This window comes from Anabrus simplex, chromosome 14 (assembly GCF_040414725.1).
Source record: "Anabrus simplex isolate iqAnaSimp1 chromosome 14, ASM4041472v1, whole genome shotgun sequence".
Taxonomy (NCBI): Eukaryota; Metazoa; Arthropoda; class Insecta; order Orthoptera; family Tettigoniidae; genus Anabrus; species Anabrus simplex.
The window spans coordinates 6747005-6765148 of record NC_090278.1 but is presented as its reverse complement, the minus strand read 5'-3'; the positions used below and the strand labels follow the sequence as shown (position 1 = coordinate 6765148).

Genomic DNA, 18144 nt, shown 5'->3' with positions numbered 1-18144 from the left:
AGGGGCTCTTAACTTAGGAGTGTAGATTGGCAAACATGGGGCCCTTTGCTGATTCCTGACATTGCTTCAACTTACTTGTGTCAGGCTCTTCACTTTCATCTATCCTATCCCAGCTCCCTTGATCAACGCTTGTTCTTTTAGGACCCTGACGGTATTAAGTTCTCGGAGAGTAGGGAGTCTTTCATTTTCATGCCTTTCATAGCCCTCGTCCTCCTTTGGCTGATACCTTCATTTTTCAAAGTGTCGGATCCATTCCATTTTTTCTCTCTGATTGGTATTATATGAAGGATGGTTGTCTGGTTGTTCTTCAGTCACCACCACTCAAAGCAACAGTTTTACTCTTGCTCTCGATAAACATTATATCTTGTCTGCGTCTGGTAATTACGATTGTCACACTTCTTTGTGAAGTGATTACTACTTTCATCTAGTACTAATTTTGAGAAAAGTGGAAAGATGATAATGGTGTTGATTCCCATAGGTAACCTGAAATATGTATACCGAATGAGTAAATTTATAATACCAATATAGTTGGTCCGTTATTGGACATTATAAATTTTCCAGCTAACTCATTCGTGGTTGCCAGCATTTGCCCAGTGTGCTCAGTTGGGCTCATCAGTTGGTTAATAGCACACCTACCAAGACGCATTGCTAGTGCATACCGTGGAGGCCACTGCATAGGCTACTTGGAGCTACCGGCAATGCCAATGCACTATGAGAGACTTTGTCTCATTTTCAAAGTTGATGCCTGCCTGCCCATCAGATGATAAAGTTGTTGATTCCCATAGGGAACAGGAAATATTTGTTCTGAATTAGTAAATTTATAATGAGCCCAACTTAGCACACTGGGGCGAATGCAGGCAACCTGGAATAAGTTAGCTGGAAAATTTATAATGTCCAATAACGGACCAACTATATTGGTATTAAAATTGGAAAGACTGAGCAAGTGGCCACGTGTTTTGTGTCATGTAGCTATGAATTTGCAATCACTAAATAGTGGGTTCGAACTCCACTGTTGGCAGCCCTGAAGATGGTTTCCCATTTTTACACCAGCCAATGCTGGGGCTGGTCCTTAATTAAGGCCATGCTCGCTTCCTTCCCACTCCTACCTCACTGTCGCTATAAGACCTATCTGTGTCGGTGTAACTTAAAGCTAATTATTGCAAAAACAATAGAAAAGTGCAAAAACTGCCTACAGCTTCTAATGTTTGGAATTTGTTTCTAGTTTTTATACTGATTATTTACAAATCTTTTGTAATAATTCGGCTCATTTTTGAAAAAAAAAGTTTTCAAAAAAAAAGTGTTTATGGAGACTGAAAGTTACTGGATATGTGTGATTTCTCAAATAAATAAATAAATTCTTGCTATCAAAAACATAACAAAATGAGGTTACCGGTATTTAATGCTTACAAACATTTATGTAATTATGTTTTCATCTTAAAATTTTCTTTCATACAGCAACATTAATGTCAACATTCAGAACATTTTTCCAACATTGTCCATCTTAACAATTTTACTTATTGCAGCTACTCAGGGACATCCTTTTTGCTAGCAATAATGCCAAGAGAATGTCTTGATACAGATATTGATTCTGATAGGAAACCTGAAATATTTGTTCAAAGTTCCAATATAAATGGTCCGTTATTGGAAATTATGAATTTATTCACTCAGGACTTGTACACTCATTGGCAAAAAAAAAGCAAAACACTACATATTTCAGACAAAATTTAATATTAGTCCATTTCAACATTGTATAAATTGAATGTTGTAACATTGCAGCAGTATGGCAATGTATCGTAAGTTTATTAGCCCATTTGAGAAGTTTCAGCGCAAAAAATGATAAACGTTACTGATTATGACAATCAAAACACTAATACTGCCGTTTCCCACCTTTTGACAAGAATAACCACAAACATCTGTCTTAAGGTTTATTGCTGTGAATTCTCATGCCGCTTATTTTTGTGGACATTATGGTTTGTCTACAACAGTTAGTCTTGCTTCTAAGTCAGGTCATAAAGGCTCTTTCACCTGAAATGCAGCAAGGGACATAAATAGAGCCCGGAAGTTAGGCATTTATTTTTGGTTAAAATGGGCAGGCAAAAAGGCACTTGAAATACTGAAAATAGGCAGTACTGTAATTAAAATAGGCATTTATTAGTAGTGAAAGCAAAGAGGAATCTCACTCATTATTAATGAAAGTATGTATTTTAAATACTCATTCATTTCTTTATTACCGATTTATCACATAATTAGCGTACTTACTCTTACTTTCCTTGGTTACATGCAACAAGGTGTTTTTTCAAAGTATCAACTGTCATAGACAGACGCTTGTCAGAAAGAATGTTTTTCATCATGGAAAAGGGCCGTTCTACTTCCACTGAAGTGATTGGCGCAAATTTGAAACAAGCTATTTTGGAAGGACACATGCCAGTTAAAACAGAATTTTCACCTTTCAGAACATCACAAATGCTCTTAATTTTTTCAATGTCCACATCAGCACTCAGAACACGTTTACACTTTTCACTAACACTGCTTCCTTTTTCTCCTGGTGCTTGCAGCAGTTGATTTACTGCATCTTCGAAGATCGCCATAGATAATACCAGCGAATCATCTCTTTTCTCCAACTTCAAGACTGCTTCCGGTATCACACTATAATGTGGTGTTATAAATACCAGATTATTGCTGAGCTCTTCAGGGTCCAACAACTTTTTTACCTTGCGAACTGAAGAAACTTCGTCTACTGATACGGCATGAAGTACCTCACGTATCTTGTCCAAATTGTTGCTGTAATTTATGACTGTTGAGATCCAGGTTCCCCAACTCGTGAGAACTGGCTGTGGAGGTAAAGGGAGGTCTGGTGCCATGTCCTTGAAAACCCGGATTCGGGAGGATGATTTTAGGAAGATTTTCTTGGTATTCGAAATTAACTTATCCACGTGAGGATACAAACTTCTCATCTCTTCAGCAATTATGTGCAGTCCATGGGCTAGACATGTGAGGTGGAGCATTTTAGGAAAGAGAATTTTCAAGGCTGTAGCTGCTTTTTTCATGTAAGGTGCCGCATCTGTGACGATAAGTAGGACATCATCATGCCGTATTCCATCTGACCAGAGTAACATTAATGAATTTGTGCACAACTGTGCCACTGTGGAACCATTTGCTCTCTCCATCTCTTCTGTCGTCAAAAGAAATACTGATGATAGGTCAGTTTGCTTTGCTTCCATAGTTCCAATGATGACGTTAGCCATGTAACATCCCATTGCATCCATAGTTTCATCAATGGAGATACAGATCATCTTTCCTGCAACTCTGCTTCGAATCCTCTGCAGGGTCTCTTCAAAGGAAATATTCAAATACGTTTTTCTGAATGTGGATCCTGATGGAACTTCTTCTTTAGTGTACTTCTGCAGAAACGTCCTGAGGGATTGATTTTCCAGTTTCCAGAACGGAATTCCGGAATCCAAGAAAGCTTTACATAGATCCAGGGAAAAATGAGATTGCCTGCTGGATGTTGTAACTGCTGATGATATTAAATTGATCTTAGAGCCAACAATATTTAACCTAGACTTATGTTTCGTTGTTGCAAAATGTTGAGTTATAAAGTACTTTTTTCATGATTAATAGATTTTTCACAGATTTTTGCAAAAGAGTCAGTAGCTCTGTCAGTAGAAAGTGTATCTGAACCGAATTTGCGAACATAGCCATGTAATTTACCGCGCAACGATGAAAATTCCGGCATGATAAATAAGTCAACGCGAACACCTGAGTTGCCTTTAACAAGTTCAACAGTAGACTAACAGCTTTGGTCGCCAGACAATTGCGGTCACGGACATTTGCGGTCACTGAGATAAATTTATGCCCACTCACAGAAATTCCCTAGTTGTCACAGGACATTTGCGGCTCTCTTTTGGGGAAAAAGAAGGGAAAAGCCATGAAGGACGTGAAAATGTAAGACTGCCTGGACTTGGCAAAAAATGTACCGTGGGAGTCGGAAGAGAACAAGAGTTGACCAAGAGAGGCCGGATAGGAAATAGATAGAATATATTTATTTATTATCTACAGAATTGTATGTTACCAAAAAACATTATATGACTTGTTTTTCTCCTTCAGACACACCCAGGTTACGATTTCATGCTGACTTTCCCTATACTTTCTGTTCATATAACCATTTACCTTATAATAATAATAATAATAATAATAATAATTTAGTGTGGCTATTTCTAGCTGAGTGCAGCCCTTATAAGGCAGATCCTCCGATGAGGGTGGCGGCAGGTAACTGCGTGTTATTGTGGTGGAGGATAGTGTTATGTGTGGTGTGTGAGTTGCAGGGATGTTGGGGACAGTACAAACACCCAGCCCCTGGGCCATTGGAATTAACCAATGAAGGTTAAAATCCCCAACCCGGCCGGGAATTGAACCCGGGACCCGCTGAACCAAAGGCCAGTACGCTGACCATTCAGCCAATGAGTCGGACATTTGCCTTATTAGTAACTGTCAAATCCATTACAGCACACAACAGTAAATAATTACACCAAGAAGTTTGGATATAGAATTGTGTTTGTGTCTGAAGGTATCAGTCTCTAAATAACGCCCGCACTGAGTTCGATAGCTGCAGTCGCTTAAGTGCAGCCAGTATCCAGTACTCGGGAGATAGTGGGTTAAAACCCCACTGTCGGCAGCCCTGAAGATGGTTTTCCGTGGTTTCCCATTTTCACACCAGGCAAAATGCTGGGGCTGTACCTTAATTAAGGCCACGGCCGCTTCCTTCCCACTCCTAGCCCTTTCCTGTCCCATCGTCGCCATAAGACCTATCTGTGTCGGTGCGACGTAAAACAACTTGCAAAAAAAAAATGACCACGAGAGAAAAATGTTGATCTGGAAGGAGCGAGCAGGAGATCCGGCAGGTTAGCAGGGATATTCCGAGATTAAACTAATGAGCTGCAGTGACTGCAAACATCCTGTGACAACTGGGGGAATTTCTGTGAGTGGGTAAAAGTTTTCTCATTGACCGTAAATGTCCATGATTTTGTGATGACCGCAAATGTCCATGACTGCAAATGTCCGGACACCACAGCTTCTTTTATGTTTGACTGTTAGACAGAAGCGATTTCCTCCCTTCCTCTGCATTATCTTGTCATTTCAAAATCTGGAATACCAGGTAATTACACACTGTCACAGCAAAAGGGGTGTGAGGAAGGAGAAGAGACGTACTTCCCTCATCCTCTCTCCTTCCTGGTATTCATTATGCTTGTGCATTTCTTTCACTAATGAAGGTTCTGCTATTTACAGAAGTTAAATGAATGGGTTGAGAAAATAAGCTTTCGAATGCCTGAAAACAAACGATTTACAGGGAAGCATATTCTAAATGAATATTTGTGATGGCAATATGTAATTTAATTTGTTCAACCTTTTTTGTCTTCGATGTACGGAAATCCATTATGTGCTTTTTAAAACGTGTAAATCACAGGAAAAAATGCATAACGATCCAAAAAAGGCAAAATAAAAATTGTCTCTCCACTTCCTAAATGCACGAAAACATATTTATCTCTATCTGATTCTTCAACATATTCAGTCAGATAAAAAAGGCATTTTGCCTAACTTCCGGGCTCTAGTTATAACATTAGTGGAGGATGGGCGTTGTATATGCTACCTAGCAGACGTTATAGGCATGTCTTGTTCTAATTCGTACAGAACTGTTAAAAGGTATAGAGAGGAAAATTTACACCAGGAATCTCGGTTCTGGTCATATGATAAGGACTACTGAGCGCGATGAACGCTTTCCCATAATGCACTTTCTGTGTGATCGACGTACAACAGCTGTGGAGGACAGATAACACTTCCAGCAAATTTGGGGCTTAAACATCAGCAAAGGGATAGTAAGAAGGAGGTTGTATGAAGTGGATTTAAAGTCCAAGAGGCCCGCCAGAGGACCTCTGCTTACATGTGAGCACCGCACCTCTTGGATGCAATTCGCCAACGCCAATCGAAACTGGATCATGGAGCAGTGGAGCTCAGTGCTGATCACGGATGAATCCAGATTCTCTTTGATGGCACCGGATGGAAGGGAGAGAGAGAGAGTAGAGAGTATGGAGAAAAGACCGGGGAACGTTATTCACCCTGTACTTTCTATGCAAGGACACCATTCAATGGAAACTGTGATGGTCTGGACTGGGATTACTACTGATGCGCACACGGAGATTGAGGTCATCGAGAATGAAAGTCTGACAGTCCACCAGTACATCGAGGAGATTTTAGTGGATTAAGTGGTGCCTTTTGCACCTGTCATCAACAAGAACTTTATCCTGATGCACGACATTGCTCACCCACATGTTGTTGTTTGTGTACATGAGTACCTGTATGAAGTCAGAATTGAGTGCATGGTATGGGCTGCTCATAGCCCCGACCTAAATCCAATAAAGCATATCTGGGATATGCTTGAGAGACATGCTATGAGTCATTTCCCTTACACACTGGCTCAACTTCAGGCTATGCTTCAGGCAGAATGAGAGCTCATACTACAAGAGAACATTTGAGATTAAATCCTGAGCATGCCTGATAGAATCACAGCTGTAACTGCGGCTAGAGCTGGTAATACCCATTACTGAGGTAATGGAAACATGTTGAAAACGTGATGACAAATGGACTGCATGCGAAACTGAGAGAACTCCAGGTTTCAGCATTTCCCAATTTGTGTTGGTGGACTGTTGTGAGTGTTGTGATCAACAATTTTTATCAATTATTGTGCTGAAACTTCTCAAATGGGCTGATTAACATATGATACATGGCCATATTGTTGGATTTTTAAAATGTTTCAAATGGACTAACATTAAATTTTGTCTGAAAAATGTAGCGTTTCACTTTTTTTTGCCAGTGAGTATATGTCAGGTTCCTTATGGGAGTCAATATGGTGCGGTTAGAGGCACGCGGCTGTGAGCTTGCAATACCAATATAAATGTTCCTTTAATGGACATTATAAATTTTCCAGCTAACTCATTCCTGGTTGCCAGCGCACCGCCCCCGTGTGCTAGGCTGGGCTCATCAGTTGGTACCTAGCACACCTACCAAGACGTTGGCTAGTGCATACCGTGGAGGCCACTGCGTAAGCTAATTGTAGCCACCGGCAGTGCCAATGCACTATGAGAGACTTTGTCTCATTACCAAAAATTGATGCCTGCCTGGCCATCAGATGATACAGATGTTGATTCCCAAAGAGAATCTGAAATATTTGTTCTGAATGCGTAAATTTGTAATACCAATATAAATGGTCCTTTATTGGCCATTATGAATTTTCCAGCTAACTCATTCCTGGTTGCCAGTGCCCCGCCCCCGTGTGCTAGGCTGGGCTCATCAGTTGGTACGTAGCACACCTACCAAGACGCTGGCTAGTGCATACCATGGAGGCCACTGCGTAGGCTAATTGTAGCCACCGGCAGTGCCAATGCACTATGAGAGACTTTGTCTCATTACCAAAAATGATACAGATGTTGATTCCCAAAGGGAATCTGAAATATTTGTTCCGAATGAGTAAATTTATAATACCAATATAAATACCAAGACGCTGGCTAGTGCCCAGCCTAGCACACGGAGGCGGGGCGCTGGCAACCAGGAATGTGTTAGCTGGAAAATTTATAATGTCCAATAAAGGACCATTTGGTATTATAAATTTACTCATTCGGAACAAATATTTCAGATTCCCTTTGGGAATCAACATCTATATCATCTGATGGCCAGGCAGGCACCAATTTTTGATAATGAGACAAAGTCTCTCATAGTGCATTGGCACTGCCGGTGGCTACAATTAGCCTACGCAGTGGCCTCCACGGTATGCACTAGCCAGCATCTTGGTAGGTGTGCTAGGTACCAACTGATGAGCCCAGCCTAGCACACGGGGGCAGGGCAGGGCGCTGGCGACCAGGAATGAGTTAGCTGGAAAATTTATGATGTCCAATAAAGGACCATTTATATTGGTATTATAAATTTACTCATTCAGAACAAATATTTCAGATTCCCTTTGGGAATCAACATCTATATCATCTGATGGCCAGGCAGGCACCAATTTTTGGTAATGAGACAAAGTCTCTCATAGTGCATTGGCACTGCCGGTGGCTACAATTAGCCTACGCAGTGGCCTCCACGGTATGCACTAGCCAGCGTCTTGGTAGGTGTGCTACGTACCAACTGATGAGCCCAGCGTAGCACACGGGGGCGGGGCGCTGGCAACCAGGAATGAGTTAGCTGGAAAATTCATAATGGCCAATAAAGGACCATTTATATTGGTGTTACAAATTTACGCATTCGGAACAAATATTTCAGATTCCCTTTGGGAATCAACATCTATATCATCTGATGGCCAGGCAGGCATCAATTTGTGGTAATGACACAAAGTCTCTCATAGTGCATTGGCACTGCCGGTGGCTACAATTAGCCTACGCAGTGGCCTCCACGGTATGCACTAGCCAGCGTCTTGGTAGGTGTGCTAGGTACCAACTGATGAGCCCTGCCTAGCACACGGGGGCGGGGCGCTGGCAACCAGGAATGAGTTAGCTGGAAAATTTATAATATCCAATAATGGACCATTTATATTGGTATTATAAATTTACTCATTTGGAACAAATATTTCAGATTCCCTTTGGGAATCAACATCTATATCATGTTAGCTTGCATCCGAGAGATAGTGGGTTCCAATCCCACTGTTTGCAGCCCTGAAGATGGTTTCCCACTTTCACACCAGGTAAATGCTGGGGCTGTACCTTAATTCAGGCCACGGCCACTTCCTTCCAACTCCTAGGCCTTTCCTATCCAATTACCACCATTATCCTATCTGTGTCGGTGCGACATAATGCCACTAGTAAGAAAGGGAATCAATATGTGTATCATCTGATGGCCTAGCAGACATCAAAATTTTTGTAAAAGCGACCAAGTCTCTCATAGTGCATTGGCACTGCCTATGGCTGCAAATAGCCTACGCAGTGGCCTCCCCTACATGCATTAGACATGCGTCTTGGTAGATGTGCTTGTTACCAACTGATGAGCCCAAATTGGCACATTGGGGAAAAATGTTGGCAACGAAGAATGAGTTAGCTGGAAAATGTATAATTTCCAATAATAGACCTTTTATATTGGAATTAAGAGAATGTCTTGTGATATTTGTTATTCAGGTTCCTCAGATATGTCCTGCCTATTAACAGTAGCCCAGGGGAAATAATTTTCAACGTCCCAGTAAAACTTTTATAATGAGCCAGACATTTATGCATTAAACCTATTAGGTCCGAAAATGGACATGTGTGTTTTCTCAAATAACAGATTCGTTTTGTTTCATATGTAGAATGAATTGCATGAGGAATAGGTCTTAACATCTCATGCTAATGGTAGCCAAGGTTCAGATCATAACCAATGAATGTAAGATTTCTGAACTGAAAAGACTCATCTTTGTGGTTTGCAATCCACATAAGTCTGAAAGTCCCATGGTTATGATCTCAATGAACACACCCCTGTAAATTACGTTGCTAGTCAAATAATTCTGTGGATGTAGGGCAAAATTGCAGAAGTCTCAAAACATATCTATTCTCATACCTTTTTTACATCTTTATCATGGTGCTTTTGCCTCTGAGGCCGATGACCTTCGATGTTAGGCCCCTTAAAACAACAAGCATCATCAGCTTTTGCCACCTTTCTGGGAAAACAGGATCATATATTTGGTGTTAAGTTTACATAGATTGAAGGCCAACACTTTGCCCTCCAGATTACTGTGATGTTGTATCAAAAACTTGACAAATTGTTCAAGAGAGTCCAGTCCATGATCTGCAAAACATTCCCAGACCTTTGAGTAACCCCAATGCCTGTAACATAGTCCTCATGAAAGGTATGATTTGAAATATGGAGGATCCGTTGAGTGATATGCATGAAATGTACCATTTACTACAGTGAATAGTAAAAGTAAATGCTATTTTTTATATGCATAAACCTTGTACTTTGAAAGTAAATCTTCAGCTCTTCAGCTTAAAATTTGACTCTGCCAGTGATGTGGTCGAATTTTCACAAGCATTTTCCTGGAACAGTTCTCTTATTGCTGCAACATAATACATGTAGTACGGTGTGATCCTTCATAACCTTATTCATTATTAACTTAAAATCCAAATATATCTTCTTCTTCATTTATACGTTCTGCATTTCATCGTTGGGTCTGCCAACAGCAGAGTCATTATCTAGTCCTTTCCTCACATGATTATTTGTTTATCCATCTTGGAATTTCATAATTTTGCCCAACATAGTCAACTACCACTCCTCACAGTCCTTGCCTCTTCTGGACTTTCTGTCAGAGTTGCTTCTCCTTAGATGATTTCATACAGTTTTAAGATGCCAGAAACTTGCACTCACCCCTCCCCTACTGATCTAGTTTTTGCTGGTTTTGTAAGTAGACTAGTTTACCGAGATCATTTCATGGAATTTACTAGAGACACTTATTTTATATTGGTGCCCTCAGCAAGACTTGATAATCATCCATCGTCTTGATTCTCACCCAGGCTTGAGACCACATAGAGTAAGGCTATATACTCACTATTTCTCTCTCTCTCCCTCCCCCCTATAGTCCTCAATCTATCAATTGGTTGGTAGTAGCTTTCCATTTCTGTCTCCCCCTAGTCAAGCATTTAGTTGCTTCATGTTGGTTTCCTTTGTGAATTTGTGAAAGGATGTTCCTTGGACAACCTCTTTCTAGTTTACTTTCTGTCTGTCCTGATGTCAGGCTGAGTAGCCCTGGTGATAGAGCACTGGCCACCCAAGCTTATCTTGGCTGGTTCAATTCTAACTTAGTGCAGTGTTATTAGAAGGTGCTGAAATATGCTATCCTCATGTTGGTAGATTTACTAGCATGTAAAAGAGTTCCTACAGGACAAAATTTTGGCATCTTTAAAAACTGTCAAAGTAGTTTATCAGACATTAAAACAATAGTATTATTTTATTTTTCTTCCCAGGTCAGTCAGTAAAAGGCTACCTTAGTAGGTGTACAACCAGCGCATTTCTTCTCTTTGTTATGCAGAGCATGATCTCCCCATCTTACATCCTATGCTCTTCAAAACCTCATCATTTGTAACCTGCGTATTTTTAACAGTTGCCTGTAGCTCAAGAGTTCAAAAGCCTGCTGCCATTTCTGATATTCTATTACAGGGCTGGCCACAACGAGGCTCGCGAGCCGCATGCTGCTCTTGAGTCAGTCTTTGTGCGGCTCTTGACACCAACCTTAGAGTAAAATTAAATGACATAATTAATGGAATCTAACGACATCTCGCAGCTGGCGGCAGTCAGTAACAGTGATGTGCGGCTTAACGTTAATAGCTCTGTTGGTCAGTGGTAAGACATGGGAGGGGAAGATAGTTCCAGCGCCTTCCATTTGATAGTCCTTTGAGCGGGAGAGTGTGTCAGTGAGACAGTGTCGTGAGGTGAAGCCAGTCGCATTCACGTATAGGCAGTAGCGAGTGTCGATACTTTTCTGTGTGCAGTTGTGTGCTGTTTCAGTATAGTTGTGGCTTGGTGTCCGAACAGTTGCGATGCTGTCTAAATATGAAGCGTAAATATGAAGAGGAGAATCGAGCTTTTAATACCGACTGGTAAGGCCAGTAATCTAAAACGCCATCGTGACACTAACCACAGTGGTTTCAACAAATATTTTTCCTGTTGGCTATCAGTTAAGGAAAACCAAACTGAAATCACAAAAGGAAAAACTTCATGGTCAGATTAGGGTTAATGTCAATTTTTACCAAGAAAGCAGATTTGACAACCGAAGCTGGCTTCATCTTGGCTTTTAATATTGCAAAAGCAAAATAGCCTTATATAGAGGAGGAGTTTATTATGAAGAACATGGCACAAGTTATTTCTGTTTTAGAACTCAAAAATAAGAAACTGCAGAAACTGATTAACAAAATGCCTGCTGATAGACATACAATAGAGAGGCGAGTTTCTTTATTAGTGCGGATATTTTAATAATTTACAAAAAAATCTAAGCGAGTGCTCAGCAGTAAGTCTGGCTCCAGACGAGTCTACTGATATCAAAGATAAACCTCAACTAGCTATATTTGTGAGGTATGTGTCAAAGGACTTGCAGGTGGTGGAAGCACTTTCAGACCTGGTTCAGGTAGAAACTGAAGATGACGTGAGTAAAATGTCTGGCCTTGCTGAAGAAATCAATGGCCGATTTAATGATGTGAAATCACTTAAACCTTCATTTTCATTCCTGGAAAATCCTTTTGCTGTTGATGTTGTGGGCATTGGCTGGCCTGTTTCAGGAAGGCTTTCAGTAATTTTCTTCAAACATTTGAAGTGAGAAAATGTTTTAGTCTGAAGGTCTTTCCCAAAAAGCTTCTTCAACTTGCTATGAAAGCTAAATACAGTCTGGGCCAATTCAGAAATATCTTTACAAGGAGCCAGTGTCGTGAGGTGAAGCCAGTCGCGTTCACTGGTTACTTTGAAGGATACTACTCATGGTTGTGACATTAAAGAAGCTCTGGATGGTGTTTTACAGAAAAACTCAATGCCTATCGGTAATATTGTCAGCATTGCTACTGATGGTGCACCATCTATGACTGGCATGAAACAAGGGCTTATTGGGCTTTTAAATGCTGACACATCATTTCCTGATTTCCTACCTGTACATTGTATTATTCACAGAAAACATTTAGCAGAAAAATATTTTCAGTACCCACATATTATGCAGGTAGTTCTAAAAATTGTGAACTGTATTCACTCATGTGCCAAAACATACCAACAGTTAAAATCTTTTATAGAAGATATGAACAATGATGAGCTTCCTAGTGCTAAGCGAGTGCTCAGCAGTAAGTCTGGCTCCAGACGAGTCTACTGATATCAAAGATAAACCTCAACTAGCTATATTTGTGAGGTATGTACTGCTTAGTAAGATGGCTATCAGTAAGCAATGTTCTTGACAGATTTTTTGAATTACTTGATCCAATCAAACAGTTTATGGAAGGAAAATCATTCCCTAAACTTAATGACCCCCAGTGGTAGTTATCTTTGGCTTCTTTTTACAGATGTGGTCTAGCATTTAAAAACACTAAACATATCTTTACAAGGAAGACAGTGCTTTCAGCGGGAGAGTGTGTCAGTGAGCCAGTGTCGTGAGGTGAAGCCAGTCACCTTCCTGACGTTCAGGTGGAAACTGAAGATTACATGAGTAAAATGTCGGGCCTTGCTGAAGAAATCGATGGTAGATTTAATGATTTGAGATCACTTAAACCTACATTTTCATTGCTGGAAAATCCTTTTGCTGTTGATGATGTGGGTGATGGCTGTCCTGTTTCATCACCAATAACAAAGGATACAGCAGCTGTAGAGTTGGAGCTACAAGAACTGCAAGAGAACGAAGGACTAAAAGGACTCAAACGAAATGGCATTTCTACCATAGAATTTTGGAAGAATGTTCCAGAAGAAAAATACACACTAACAAAACAGTGTGCCAAAAGACTTATCTCAATCTTTGGGACTACTTATGTGCGTGAATCACTGAACTCAGCGATTAAATTCATTAAATCTACATATCGATCTGAACGAACTGATGAACATTTAAGTGAACTTGTGCGAACTGCACTTACCAATTATCAGCCGGATTTCAAAAAACTAACAGCAAATATGTACACTCAAAAAAGCACTTCTCAAAAGTAAAATCTCATTCCTTGATGTCTACCTGAAAAATAATGTTCTGTGTAGTGTAGTAAATAAATGTTCCTTCATTTGTTATAAAATGAAAAACGTGCCTTCATTTCATAAACAATTTTCTGAACATGCTCCCAATTTTTTGTCTCCTAAATTTGCGGCTCCCAGAAGTAAGGTTAGTGGCCACCCCTGTTCTATTAGGAAAGTCCACACTCCAAACATATGACTTTAAGGAATCACTTCCAAAGTTTCAGTGATATACCTTTGATCACAAAAATGACTTTGTTTTATTTGAAAACCATTTCTGCTAGCTATATTCATGATCTTACTTTTCTTGAGGACTTGCCATCTTTTGTAATTTTTCTGCCCAAATAGATAAGTTATGAAATGATTTTATTTCCTCTTGTGTTTCATTTCGTAGTGGAATTTTTGTTCATATTTTCTCGTTAATACTACACACCAGAATTAGTCTTCATTCTGTTAATTTTCTTCTATAGGTTTCAAACTGGATTCCATTTGTTGCATGAGATGTCAGACAGCAGTAGTTCGAAAACAGTCACAGTGGACAGCCAGATGTGTTTTGTAAGCTTTTGAAGGACATCTTGTTCTGCTCAGAAAAACATAGTCGCCAACGATTAAGATGCAGAGACATGGCAAAACATCTTTTGAAGAAAGAGTATGAAGCAAATACATGGAAAAACATTACAGAAAAGCAGTTAGTGAAGGATATATTTAACATGATAATGACAGTGAAGATAAAAGTGATTTCAAGTGAACAGGCAAATGAAGTTACTTCTCAGGGAGAAACAGTAATTGGAGGCTACGAGCAAATGTTGAAATTCGGTAATAATTTTAATAACTAGTGTATTTGCACAGTTTATATTTTAATGTATTTTTATAAAAGCATGCAATAAAAATATGTTTGATAGTGTATTTATATATACTCATAGGTTACAAGTGTGTATTTCACTCCTATCTATTTTACAGGAGTTGGGGCATAAGTCATAGCTACTTTTTTTTTTTCCCGTAACATTTGCATGGTGCTACCTTACAATCATAAATATCCTGGAAATGATGACACACATAGTACATGAACACAACACAAGATGGCAATGTGTTGGACAGGCATCATGCAATAGGGCTGCAGTAGTGAGTCGGGTTCCATAGAGAATGCATGTACAAACTCGCCAAGTACTACAGATTTTGCGTAATTTCTAAGATTTATAATATTCCCTTACTTTCCGCCACAAATTTTCTTCCTTCATGCTTCTAACCTCACTTTTTTTGCACTTGCCACTTTTCCTTCCCCGGATATCTATGCCTATGCATTTTTTTACTCCTGCTATATTCGAGAACATTTTGGTGTCTCCCTCCCCTCTCACTCCTACCACTATGGCTATCTACGTCACTCTCAACCCCCTATATATTCTGTGCCCACTCTTCACTCTTTGTCAGTGTGCACTGAGTCGGTTGGAGGGTGGAATCTACTTTCATTTCATCTTTATGATGATATTTTATTCTACATCATCCTGCTGATGTGTTTTCAATGAATCAGGTAGTGGGGGAGATCTCTTGATACTTTTGAGTAAGCTGGTTCTTTCCAATTTTTATTTTTACTAAGTGTTACATTGACTATTACTGGACTATGTTCTTATACATGTGTCACCTGGTGTAGTACATGATCCTTGGGACTCGATACATGGTACATTAAAAATTTTTACTTCCCCTCCATTTTATCTATGTTTTGTGTCTTGGACTCTGTCCGCCAGCTTGATAAAGTGAACGTAGGACTTTTTCTTTTAAGGTTGGAATATTCTGGTACACTGGTGTCAACTTTTTTTTGGCTCAAGTTGGCTCAACTGTCTTGGTGTCATGGCTACCTATAAACTGTATATCTGTTGATTTGTACATTCACTTCTACAGTTCTTAATATTTTTATATTCTGTGTTTTAATATTTGGTGAGTATTTCTCTGCTATTCATCCTTGTAAATTTGAGGAAGGGCCGATAACCTAGATGTTAGGCTCCTTTAAACAACAAGCATCATCAAATTTGAGAAAGGGAACTTTTATTTCAATTACTTAATTTGTAGTATCACTATGTTATTTTGTTCTCTCTCATCTCAGCTAATCTTGCCCATTTAATGTAACTTACTTCTGTTTGTTATCACCTGGCAAAACCATAGATGGTTTAGCTAGTAATATTTCCCTTTTGTTATATGACTTTATAAAAATTATGTACCCTCCATCTGAGGTTATTTATTTTCGATTTGACAATATTACTGTTACCAGAATGATAAAGTGAAAAAAGCCATAATGAAAAGGAATAAAGCCCAAAAAAAAAGCTCTTGATGTGGCTAAGTCTGACAGGAGAATCAACAGCGACCAAACAGACAACAATAAATTGGAAGAGATGGCGAAAGAACACAGATATAGGAATTTGGAAGTCAAGAGAATTGTACGGGAAGAAAAAGAGAAAAGTTGTGAAGAATTTACAACTAAACTGGAAGAAGACAGTAAAGGGAATATGAAAAATAATATATGAAATAGTAAAAAGTAAAAGATCAGATAAAGAAGCAATTACAGCTCTGGAGATGGCAGGTGGGAATATAGTTTGCAATATGAAAGATATCAGGGATACAATGGGACAGTATTCTGACAACCTCCTAAATGGCCCTAAGGAGATCTCTGTTGAGGATGTAGGACAGAAAGCAATAGAGGAGGATATCCCAATTACATGGATAGAAGTAGAGCAAGCTCTCCATAAGATGAGAAGTGGTAAGTCAGCAGGAGCTGATGAAGTTACAGCTGACATGATTAAAGCTGCTGGCCCACCAGGAATAAATACATTGGCTGTATAGAGTTCTCAGAACAGAATGGAAGGATAACAAAATACCTGGAGATTGGACAAAAAGGATGATAGTTCCTATCTTTAAGAAAGGGAGTAGAAGGAAAAGTGAAAATTACAGAGGCTTTACCCTCCTATCACATGGCCTTAAAATTATGGAGAAGATCATTGACGCCAGAGTAAGGGATATACTAGAGCGTATCTTAGAAGAGGAACAATGTGGCTTTAGTGCTGGAAGAAGCACAACAGATCTCATATTTGCTGTGAGGATGTTGGCAGAGAAACACTAGGAAAGAGCAAAAGACCTAATGATTTTGTTTATGGACCTTGAAAAGGTGTATGATAATGTTCCTAGACCAACTATTTGGAAAAGTCTTAGAAAACTTGGTGTACCGGAGTGCCTTATTAGGAAGATCCAAATGCTATATACTAATTGCAAAAGCTGTGTCAGTATTGGAGATAGTCACTCTGAATGGTTCAATACAACCAAAGGAGTTCAACAGGGAAGTGCCTTATCACCTCTACTATTCATAGCAGTTACGGATACCATTTTAAAGGAACTAAAAGGAAACGGTAATAAAGATCTTCAGGCTCTGGTGTTTGCAGACAATGTGGCAATATGGGATGAAACAGAGAAGGGAGTGCAAAATAATCTGAATGCATGGTGTAAGAAGTTTGATGATTATGGAATGAAATTGAACCCATCAAAAACAGTAGCAGTGAAAATCAGCAGACATAATACAGAATACAACATAAAAATACAGGACCACCAAGTTGAAGTAGTACACCAATTCAGATTTTTTTTTTTTTTTTTTTTTGCTAGGGGCTTTACGTCGCACCGACACAGATAGGTCTTATGGCGACGAAATTCAGATATTTAGTATGCGTAATGGGTAGTAATAATAGAGCTGAGATAGAAATAACAAACAGAGTAACCAATGGCTCTAACTTTTACAGTATCGTTAGACACTTACTATGGGATGAGAAGGTCCCACAAAGAACAAAAATGATCCTGTACAAGTCATATTTGATTCCCATCCTTACATTTTATTTGGAAACCTGCACACTAACATTAAAGGATTGTAGTAGTATTCAAGCCTGAGAAATGAAATTTCTTAGAACTGCCCTCCAAAAGACACGACATGAACATGTGAAAAATGAGATCCGATCTAACCTAGGTCTAAATGAATCGATGGAGGAAAGACTTAGGTCATCTAGACTTAAATGGTTTGGGTATGTTAAACGAATGAATAGCACAAGGTTACCATGTGCTTATTTGGAAAAGAGAATAACAGGTAGAAGTTGAATAGGCACTTTGGAAGATGCTCATTTTAAAACACCCTACCCGCCTCGCTGGAAGGGCAAATCGATGATGATGATTATTTTGAGCAGATTTTAGTATGGTGCATAATTATTCATTTAAACCTATGTTACTTCGGTGTCAAATACTCTTGATATTATTGATACTTTTGATACTAGTCAAATAAATATACTTTGTAAAACATCTTTTCACTCTGTGTCTCCACTGATTCCTCTTAGTCAAGGCCCTAGAAACATGTCTATATTTACTGTGAGGTATTCATCCACCTTTGGTAATAGATTTATGTAGCACTTAGAGCAATTAAAGGCACAATTA

General features: G+C 39.3%; 1 protein-coding gene across 1 annotated transcript in view; it reads left to right on the top strand.

Annotated features, from left to right (window-relative positions):
* Positions 1 to 14562, top strand: part of LOC136885353 (dnaJ homolog subfamily C member 5) — a 92775-nt gene extending 78213 nt beyond the window's left edge. The window contains exon 5 of the mRNA XM_068230315.1: positions 14160 to 14562. The gene's annotated coding sequence lies outside the window, so the exon portion shown is untranslated. The remainder of the gene's footprint in view (positions 1 to 14159) is intronic.
* The last annotated feature ends 3582 nt before the right edge of the window (positions 14563 to 18144 follow it).